The sequence below is a fragment of the Carcharodon carcharias genome, chromosome 15 (genome assembly GCF_017639515.1).
Source record: "Carcharodon carcharias isolate sCarCar2 chromosome 15, sCarCar2.pri, whole genome shotgun sequence".
Taxonomy (NCBI): domain Eukaryota; kingdom Metazoa; phylum Chordata; class Chondrichthyes; order Lamniformes; family Lamnidae; genus Carcharodon; species Carcharodon carcharias.
Window position 1 is genome coordinate 63,207,205 of NC_054481.1, and position 10,588 is coordinate 63,217,792.

Sequence of the window (10,588 nt, forward strand, 5' to 3'; positions counted from 1 at the left end):
TGAGCTGACAGGTCCATACGGAGAATGCTGTACCACCTTATGCAGGACATCACACTGCTCTTGCATGCACTCTATGTGCTGCCACATGTGGTTCTCCATGAGGTTGGCCACTTCCTGCTGGGAGAAGTTCATGCACTCGAAGCCGCGAGACATGATCGAGCTCATCTGCTCCATGGAAGCCTCCATTTGTGGTGTATGAGTGTCAAGCCTCAGGGAACTCCTACAGATGCCCACATATCTGCTGCTGCTTCTCCAAATACTGAGCCCCAAACTGTGACCCCTGAGGCCCTTCCTCACTGCCCAGAGGAGCATCATTGTGACTGTCCTCCCTCCTCCAAGGGGGACTGCCCACAGATGTCTCTGCCTCAGACACCTCCTCCTGCATACTAGTGATGTGTTCCTTACCCAGTGCCAGCGACTCTACTCGCATACATGGACCCACCGAGGCGCATGTATTTGTGTCGGCGTCTGGTGCACTAGTCCAATGTGACACTGTTTCCTTGGATATCTCTTTCTCCTCCTGATGTCCAAAGGATTCCTGAGCTCCTGGGGGTGGGTGCACACCACTGGGACCTGTGTGAAACAAAAGAGAATCTCATGAGCGGTAGGCACGGAGACCCAGGAAGTCATCCAATGATTGGGCTTTCCACACCATTCAGTGCTCAGCATATCAGATGAGGTGCAGCACCAAGACAGTGCCACCCACCCAAATTCTCTCCACCATCCCCCAACACTGCCACCAAGACTATTCCCCAAACACCACCACCAAAGCACTCATCACCACACCATGATCGCATGAGCCTGTTCAAAGGCCATGTGCACCTGAAATGGAGGACTCGCCATCACCAATATGGTCTTGCAAGGCAACCCTGGTAATGTCCATTTCCCCTGGACTGTACTGCTCTCAGCATTGGTGTCCCATTTCCGGTCTGCCATCTCACAGGCATTGTGCACCCATTTCTCCTGCAGGGACAAGAGGGAAAGGCAGATAAGGTGGTGGGCTGCTTCATGGAGAAGTGCCGTTCCTCCACCTGGTTTGACACAGCATTTATTCATTGGCAGCTGAACACATAAGCACTGGACCTGGGCACACAGTCATGCAAGGTTGGTGCACGTGCCCTGTCTGTACCCCCACTGCTGTGCACGTTGCAGGCTGCTAGTCAATGAGAAATATTGAATAGCTTCAACTTTCTGGAACGCAGCGGGTCATGAGACCTCTTACAGCACTATCCCAATGTTCAGCTGTGTTCCCTTGATGCACTCACCAACTCACCTCTGCACCCTTGCCCTCATGGTGAGGTCTGGAGGTAGCTTGTGGCCTGTTGGGTACAAGATGTCTCTCCTGTCATTGACCATCAGCACAAAAAGATCAAGGTCCTGGTCACTGAATCTTGGTGTGAGGAACCCTGGATCTCCTGTCTGCTGGATTGCTGCAATGTTCTGGCATTGGAGGAGATGAAGTAATGGGTCAGTATGTGTGTTCGCCTTTTGTGGGATGCATCATTAACAAGACATGATTAGATGATAGCGAGGGACTGGTGAGTTGTGGGTTTATTACTAGTGATGGAGTGGCCATGCATAGGTCTGAAAGCCTGTGCATTAGTGTTTGAATACCAGCATGGTACAGGTTGATACTGCACAGCAAAGGTCATGAGGGGATCAGAGCTCCCTGAGGGGGCACACTTGCACTGGGATGATGTAAGGCTAGGGGTAGCCACAGGTGATGGATCAGTGGTTTCCCTCCTCTGTTGAGGTTGTAGATAGGTTTACTATGAGGGGCTATAGAGTTCAGAGCTGATTGTGGGAATCTGCCCCTCAGCTGGGTACTGTGTTCAATCGCAGCACTGTGCTTGACCTCCTGCAAATACATATAACAGAGTGCAGCCATTTGCAGGGGGACAGCAGAGACTGGTTGAGCCAGCAGCCCTTCAGTGCTGGGTGCCTGAGGCAGCAAAGCAAGAACTCGGGAGTCTGCAGTGGGTTGAGAGTTTATTGAGGGTTCCTTCGTGCTGAGCCAATTCTAACAGAGGCATCATTCTATTGGCCATCAATGCAATGAAAGTGTATAGTCATAGTACGAAGTTCAGCCAGCACTTCCAAGAATACTTGTCAGTTTCACAACAAAGCACTAATCTCCTATGGCACAAAGATGGCAGTAGAGGTGGGCCTTTTATAATGCCTGCGTCAAGATTGGCCCACCTCCCTTTCCACCTCTGTGCTAAAGGATTGGCTGTTAGTTAGCCAATCCTTTTTCCATGCTAATATATCATCCTCAATGCCTTGAGCTCTTATCTTTTATGTAGCAACTTACCAAATGCGTTTTGGAAATCCAAATATACTACATCAATTTGTTCCCCTTTATATACCCTGCGTACTACATCCTCAAAGAACTTTAATACATTTGTGGGGATACTTGCTGATGATTGCACAATGTTTTTTATTCATGACTCCTCAGATACTGAAGCAGTCCATGTCCAAATGCAGCAAGACCTGGACAACATCCAGACTTGGGCTGACAAGTGGCAAGTAACATTCACACCACTCAACTGCCAGGCAATGACCATCTCCAACAAGTGAGCGTCTAAGCATTGACCCTTGATGTTCAATGGCACTACAATCATTGAATCCCCCACTATCAACATCCTCACGGTTACCATTGACCAGAAACTGAACTAGACTAACCATATAAATACTGTGGCTGGAAAAGCAGGTCAGAGGCTAGGAGTCCTATGGCGGGTATCTCACCTCCTGACTCCCCAAAGCCTGTCCACCATCTACAAGGCACAAGTCAGGAGTGTGATGGAATACTCTCCACTTGTCTGGATGAGTGCAACTCCAACAACACTCAAAAAGCTAACACCACCCAGGACAAAGCAGCCCACTTGATTGGCACCACATCCACAAACATTCACTCCCTCTACCATCAATGCATAGTAGCCAGTGTGTGCCATCTACAAGATGCACTGCAAGAATTCACCAAGGCTCTTTAGACAGCACCTTCCAAAACCATGACCACTGCCATCTAAAAGGTCAAGGGCAGCAGATAGATGGGAACACCAGCACCTGGAAGTTCCCCTCCAAGTCACCCACCATCCTGGCTCAGAAACATATCACCACTCCTTCACTGTAGCTGGGTCAAAACCCTGGAACTCTCTTCCTAACAGCATTGTGGGTATACCTATACCACATGGACTGCAGCGGTTCAAGAAGGCAGCTCACCATCACCTTCTCAAGGGCAGCTAGGCATGGGCAATAAATGCTGGCCTAGCCAGCAAGGTCCACATCCCATGAATAAATAATAAAAAATAATCTATCCCTTTTAGTATGGTGATTGTGCCCCATAACACGATGGAGGGTATCCTCAATGTGAAGGTGGGGTTTCATCTCCACAATGACTGTGCGGTGGTCACTCCCTACCGATGCTGTCATGGGCAGATGCATCTGCGGCAGTCAGGTTGGTGAAGATGAGGTCAAGTATGTTTTTCCCTCTTGTTGGTTCCCTCACCACTTGCCCTGGACCCAGTCTAGCAGCTATGTCCTTTAGGACTCAACCAGCTCGGTCAGTAGTGGTGCTACTGAGCCACTCTTGGTGATGGACATTGAAGACCTCACCCAGAGTATATCCTGTGCCCTTGCCACCCTCAGTGCTTCCTCTAAGTGGCATTCAATGTGGAGGAGCACTGATTCATCAGCTGAGGGAGGATGGTACATGGTAATCAGCAGGATGTTTCCTTGCCCATGTTTGACCTGATGCCATGGGACTTCATGGGGTCCAGAGTCAATGTTGGGGACGCTGCAGGCAAATCCCTCATGACTGTATACCACTGTGCCACACCACCTTTGCCAGTGGAACAGGACATACCCAGGGATGGTGATGGTGGTGTCTGGGACATCATCTGTAAGCTATGATTCCATGAGTATGACTATGTTAGGCTGTTGCTTGACTAGTCTGTGAGACAGCTCTCCCAATTTGGGCACAAACTCTCAGATGTTAGTAAAGAGGGCTTTGCAGGGTCAAAAGGGCTGAGTCGCTGTTGTTGTTTCCAGTGTGTAAGCCAATGCCGAGTGGTCCACCCAATTTCAATCCTTTTTTGAGACTTTATAGCAGTTTGATACAACTTGCTAGGCCACTTCAGAATGCATTCAAGAGTCAACCACATTGCTGAGGGTCTGGAGTCACATGTAGGCCAGACTAGGTAAGGGCAGCAGATTTCCTTCCTTAAAGGGCATTAGTGAACCTGATGGTTTTTGTGACAATTGCCAATTTCATTAGACTTTTAATTTTTGTTGAATTCAAATTTCTGCCACGGTGGGATTCAAACCTGCGTCCCCAGAGTATTACCTGGGGTCCCTGGATTACTAGTCCAGTAACAATACCACTACGCCACTGCCTCCGCATTGACTCAGCACAGACAAGGTGGAGCAGTCAGCAGGTTGCCTCCACCTCAACTATGGATGTCACGGGAGCACCAAGACGTAGGGCAGGGTTAGGAAGGTTAAGCAGGTGTAGTTGCACAGCCTGGCATTGGTGTACATAACTCTTGTACATAACATTCACTTTGTTACTAAACTCCCAAGAATGTCTCCTTGCCTTTGGCTCCTTGTTCTGATGAGCAGTGTTCATGTTACTCAGATGTGAAACTTTGGTCCCTGCACAAGATAAAAGCAGGTGCCTTAGTCCAGGGCCTCTTCCCTGTGCTTTGTGTAACCTTCCCAGCACACTGATGGTGCACCTTCACTGTCACTAGTCACAGCTGTCATGCCTACACCTCGATGGGGTTTATCATTGCTGCCAGAATTGTCCTGGGCCGGTGGCACAGAGCTCTGTCATTCTCTCTGTGTGCTCTCAGCACCTTTGAAGTGCGGCTGATCCCCATCTCATCAGCATTTGTGGCCGGTGACAGTGTGGCCCTGAAGGGTTCAGCTCACGAGGATTGCGATAGGATCAGGAGAGGTTAGAGTTTCTTCGCTGTATTTCCATGATATGACCCTGCTCACAGAGTGCAAGTGAGATGCCAACAGCCAGACAGGAGTCAGACATTCACATAAGCTATGTGAGGATCTATGGAGTGTCCCTGCTGCATGTGGTCATCCTCCTGGAATGTAAGGACTGTGGGCATCCACTGCATCTCCATGACAAGAGCCTTATCACAGAGGGTATGTGTGCTGCCATCAGCCAGACAGGAGTCAAAAGTTCACAAATGCAATGTGTGGATCTACGGTATCTTCTCACTGCATGTTGTCACCATCCTTCATGAATCTAGCAGCTATGAGGGCCTCCTAAGTATGGCTGTCTTGCCTGACCAGTGCGAAGGCTTCATTGCCATCATCCTCGCCTTCGGGGACCACCTTACCCTCATCCCCATTGACATCCTCCTCATTGGGGGAGATGTGCAGCTCCTCCATCGCCTCCTCAGCCAGCTCGTCTCTGTTGCAAAGCCAGGTTGTGAAGGGAGCAGCAGGCGACGATGATGCATGATACCTTCTTTGGACTATATTACAGGGCTCCACCAGACCAGTCCAGACACCAGAACCTCATTTTCAACATTCTGATGGTTTGCTCCATCAAGGGGTGAGATGCAGCATGACCCTTGTTCTACTTTCTGTCTGCTGCATTCTGAGACCTCCATATGGGCATCACCAGCCACACCCTCCGTGGGTAGCCCTTGTCCCTGATGAGCCAATCCTGCAGTATGTGGACCCTGGAAGATGTCAGGGATCTGAGACCTATTGAGAATGTAGGAGTCATGGACACTCCCTGGGAATCGTGCATAGACTTGCTGGATGCATTTGTGGTGGTCACAAACCGGCTCAACGTTCAGCGAGCAGAAGCCCTTATGGTTGATGTAGTTGACTGCTTGTTGCCACAGAGATCTGAGCGCCACGTGAGTGTGGTTGATGACACCCTATACCTGTGGAAAACCTGAAATCTGGGCAAATTCCAGTAGTCTTGCATCCTGGCTTTCCTGATCCTGGGTGAAATGCAGAAAGTTGTGTGCCTTCACAAAGATGGCGTCTGTGACCTCATGGACTCATTTGTGCCTGGAAGCTTGCGATATCCCACAGAGGTCAAATGTGGAGCCATGGAAGGAGCCACTGGCATAAAAATTGAGCATCGTGGTCACTTTCACAGCCACTGGGCTGTGGCACCAAATCCTGCAGCAGGTGGCAGATGTGACCGACTAGTTCCCTGGACATGTCCAGTCTTCTGCGACGCTGATTCTTGGTTGCTTGGAATCAGTTCTTGGAACGACAGGCGCTGTCTATAGACCCTGAGTCTAGCAAGGTGCCGCCCAGCGATGGCTCACTGTGGCTCTTCAGCAGTGTACACAGGAGCTCCAGCGTGGCTTTTTCCTGAGGGTCCTGGTCCTCCCTTTGCCCAGCCAGGCGCCTTCGTTGCTCTCTTCTCCTTCATCACTGCTCTCTGTAAGCCATGAGGCATACAGCTAGGGTCACCAGGCCCCATGCTTCTGATGTACTCCGTGGGTTAGACGCGTGGGTTAGCTTGGGACTACTAAGAACCTCTCTTAAGTCTGAAGACCCCTTAATGCATCCCAGAGAGTGCTGTCCACCACTTCGATGGCCAGATTTTAGTGTGTTGCATGGCTGCCTGAAACCCCACCCACCTCCGCCCCACTCCACCTGACTGATTGGCGGCAGCATTTTCCACTGGGCTGCGTGCTGTGCTCTCAGCTCTGTGCAGGCATTCTCCTAACCAGCGCTGCAAGGCTTGATCAAATCTGAATGATCACATTGCAAGGGGCTGTGAGCACCTCCACCAGTGACTGCTCCATGGCCAGCTTTCGCAAGGAGATTGTACAATGTACCTGGTGGTCCAATTGTTCTGCAATCCACAAAAATGCTCATTAGTTTTCAGTCTGTGCCTGAGGGGTGAAAAGCTCTGGAGCATTTGATGGCACTTTCAAGCCCCAGCGTTGCTTGAGTAGGCAGACAAGCTAGAGGCCCGACTCCACACATGTCAATGTGGCTGCACCTGAACTGTCTCAGCTTGTGAGGAATGGTCACTTTATACAAGGTTTCCCTAATGCGTGGCTACTTTCCTCCACCATCCACCCCCCACAACCCTTATAAATGCTGTTCTGAAACACATCGGCATGACTGCTCGGATAATCCAACATAAGGGGATGATTCCAGCGATCTGGGCTTATAATGATATGCAGATGTATTACAATGAAGGGTCCCAACGTGCAGCAGTGGGAAATGCGGCCCGCCACTGACAAGCAGAGCGGACGATTGCAAACTGATTTCACAACTTTTGGCCTTCCCGCCATTTGGCCTCACACCTGGCATGATGCCCAATGCCAGCAGGCACAGAAAATTCCGCCCTCACGCTCTCACACTCTGTCTCTCGTATTCTCTCTTTCTCAAACTCTCTCTCTCACATTCTCCTCATCTCCTATGGGCCCCCAACAGAGTTTTCAGCTACTGCAACTTCCCTTGCTTTTCTGGCCTGCTAGTTAAAATAACTTTTCCTTATCTCCTTGATACCATTAAACTATTCTGAATTAAGCATCAAACTAATTTCCTCTTGACCTGTTTACCTGTGGATTGGGAGTAATGGGACACATTGTCATGCTGAAGATGACAACCCACCTCACCAATGTCTACCTCCATAAAACTTTCCTTCCTGGTCTTCTGAGAGAGTTGTTGGAGATTTTCCAATCAGCATGGCTGGATTACTCTCTATCTGTCTGAAGTAGTGCGACCATATTTTCTAAACTGGATCTGGGGACGACCAGCCTGAAACTCATTCACACCATCTGAGGCCACAGAGTGCATCCTGGAACATTCATATGCTTCAACTTCAATTGCCCATGTTAATCTGTTTAGTGTTTACTAGCAGCCTCATTACTTGGACATTGTGGCTCCGGGGCCAGTTGCTCTTCAAATAAATTTCACTGGAAAATTGTGCATGATCCAAGGAGTATCCAGGGATTCAGTGGATGAGGTTGGGGACTGGGGAGATTGTGGTGTGGTGCGGAACATGCACACTGACAGGGGGATGCAAGCAATGGGGTCAGGAAGGGCCAGGCCCAGGATCACACACCATCCAGTGGGAGGAGGTCAGGAAGGGTTTTATGAGGGTAGATTTGGGGCATTAGACAGTTTGCTTTACCTTATCTTAGAACCATAGAAAAGTTACAGCACAGAAGGAGGTCATTCAGCCCATCTTGTCCATGCCAGCCCGAGGACATCCAGGTACCCTTTCTAATCCGACCTTCCTGCACCCAGCCCATAGTCCTGCAGCTTACAGCACTTTAGGTGCAGATCCAGGCACATTTTAAAAGAGTTTAAAGTTTCTGCCTCTCCAACCAACTTGGGCAGCGAATTCCAGACACCCACTACCCTCTGCATAAAAAAGTTCTTCCTCATATCCCCCCTACACCTTATGCCACTTATCTTGAATCTATGTCCCCGGTTCTAGAATTCTCCACCAAGGGAAACAATTTTATCCTGTCCCCTCTATCTATTCCTCTCATAATTTTGTACACCTCAATCAAGCCAACTCTCAGCCTTCTTTGTTCTAAGGAAAACAACCCCAATCTATCCAATCTCTCCTTGCAGTTCTTGTGGTCTGAAGTGATGCTGTAACAGAACCGTCCTCACATAAGATCCAACATGAGGTAAGCAAGGAGGAACTGAGAAATTGGCATGTCATACAACAGAGCAACAGCAATCATTGGCCAAGTATACTGTCAATCAACATGCTCTGTCTGCTGGATTGGCTGCTTTGGACACTGAGAATCCCGATTTACTGGCTACTTGGCCAATGACCCCAGGTCCTCTACAGGCATGAGCCCCGGTGATTAGCACCATCTGCATCTCCCACTCCCAGGTCTTGCTTGTATCCAAAAATATTTATCACCTAGTCAGCCCTTCTTTGAGCCAGGTCTCTGTTGTAGCCACAATATCATATTTCCACATGTCAATCTATGCCTGTAACTCACCAATCTTATTTACTAAACTTATTCACATATATGCACAGTAACCCTGATTTAGACTTTATTACTTTTCCCCTTACATAGAAATAGGAGCAGGAGTAGGTCATTCGTTCCTTCAAGCCTGCTCCACCATTCAATGTGATCATGGCTAATCCTCTATCTTAACATGCACTCCCCATATCCCTTGATGCCTTTAGAGTCCAGAAATCTATCTGCTTCCTTGTTAAATACTTGGCCTTCACAGCCTTCTGTGGTAGAGAATTCCATAGGCTCACCACACTCTGAAAGAAGTTTCTCCTCACCTCAATCTTAAATGGTCTACCCCATTATCCTGCTCCTCTCACACTTTTTCACTGTTAATGTTCCCGCAGCTCCTCTCACCCACTCTCACTGTTAATGATCCCACTGCTTCTCTCACCCCCTATCACTGTTAGTCACCTCTCTGCTCCTCTCACCCCCTTTCAATGTTAATGACCCTGCTGCTCCCCTTGCATGCTCCCACTGTTAATGATCCTGCTGTTCCTCTCACCCTTTCTCGCTGTTAATGGTCCCACTGCTCCTCTCACCGTTAATGGCCCCACTGCTCCTCTCACCATTAATGGCCCCACTGCTCCTCTTGCACTCTCTCACTGTTAATGACCCTGCTGTTCCTCTCACCCTGTCTCGCTGTTAATGTCCCCACTGATCCTCTCGCTGTTCAAGTCCCACTGCTCCTCTCGCACTTTGTGTCAAGGTACTGTGTTTGTGGTGAGGGTGAAGACAATGGCTTTGGTCTTACCGGTATTTAACTGTAGGAAGCAGGTCCAGGATAAAGATTATTCAGAAAGCTTGTTGCACTGATAGGACCTGGACAAATTGTTTTAGGATACTTCCCATTCAACTCCAGACTCTGAAAGTCAATGTCTTAGTTAGTAAACCATTCTTGTGGCTGTGTGTGGGAAGCTTGACAGTGCTATGCTCCTGATTTATGTAGTTTAGTTGATTAAAATCCAACAACGCCCCTCTGTACACTTGGCACTTCCCCAAATCTATAACTAAGCTCTCTGCTCTTTGGTGACTGGACTGAGTGCTTATGAGCAGTGATCATACATTCTATATCCAGAAGAGACTCTCCGTGTGTGCAATTGTCTGTCAGCGCTTTCATGTCCAGCTCTCTTTTCTGAATTGTGCAGAGTGCCTCGTCGCCAGTGTACATTTGGGGAAAAAAGGTGAATGTTGAAATTTTAAAATAGAAACATAAATAGGTCTTCTGAAAGATTTGCATTTATATAGCATTTTTCATAATCTCACAATGTCCAGAAGTGCTTTACTGCTAATTAAGTATGAGACATGCTAAGTTGTAGGTAATAAGACAGAAGGAAATCAGTGCTGTGGCATTGAACTGTATGGTTTAGTTGAAAAGAGAGGCTAATGTTTGGCTAAGAATTCCTGGCCATTCAACTGGCAAAGGTCAATCCAACACAGCAACTCATTTCCTCTGCTGACATTTCCAGCATTTAATGTTTTTCTTATGGTGTATTCAATAGAACCCTTGAACTGAGCTCCCTGCTGACGCTGCTCATGGACCCAACCCTTGCTTTGGTTGGGCCAACTCACAGGGCTTTGCTCCATGAACACGCATGCGC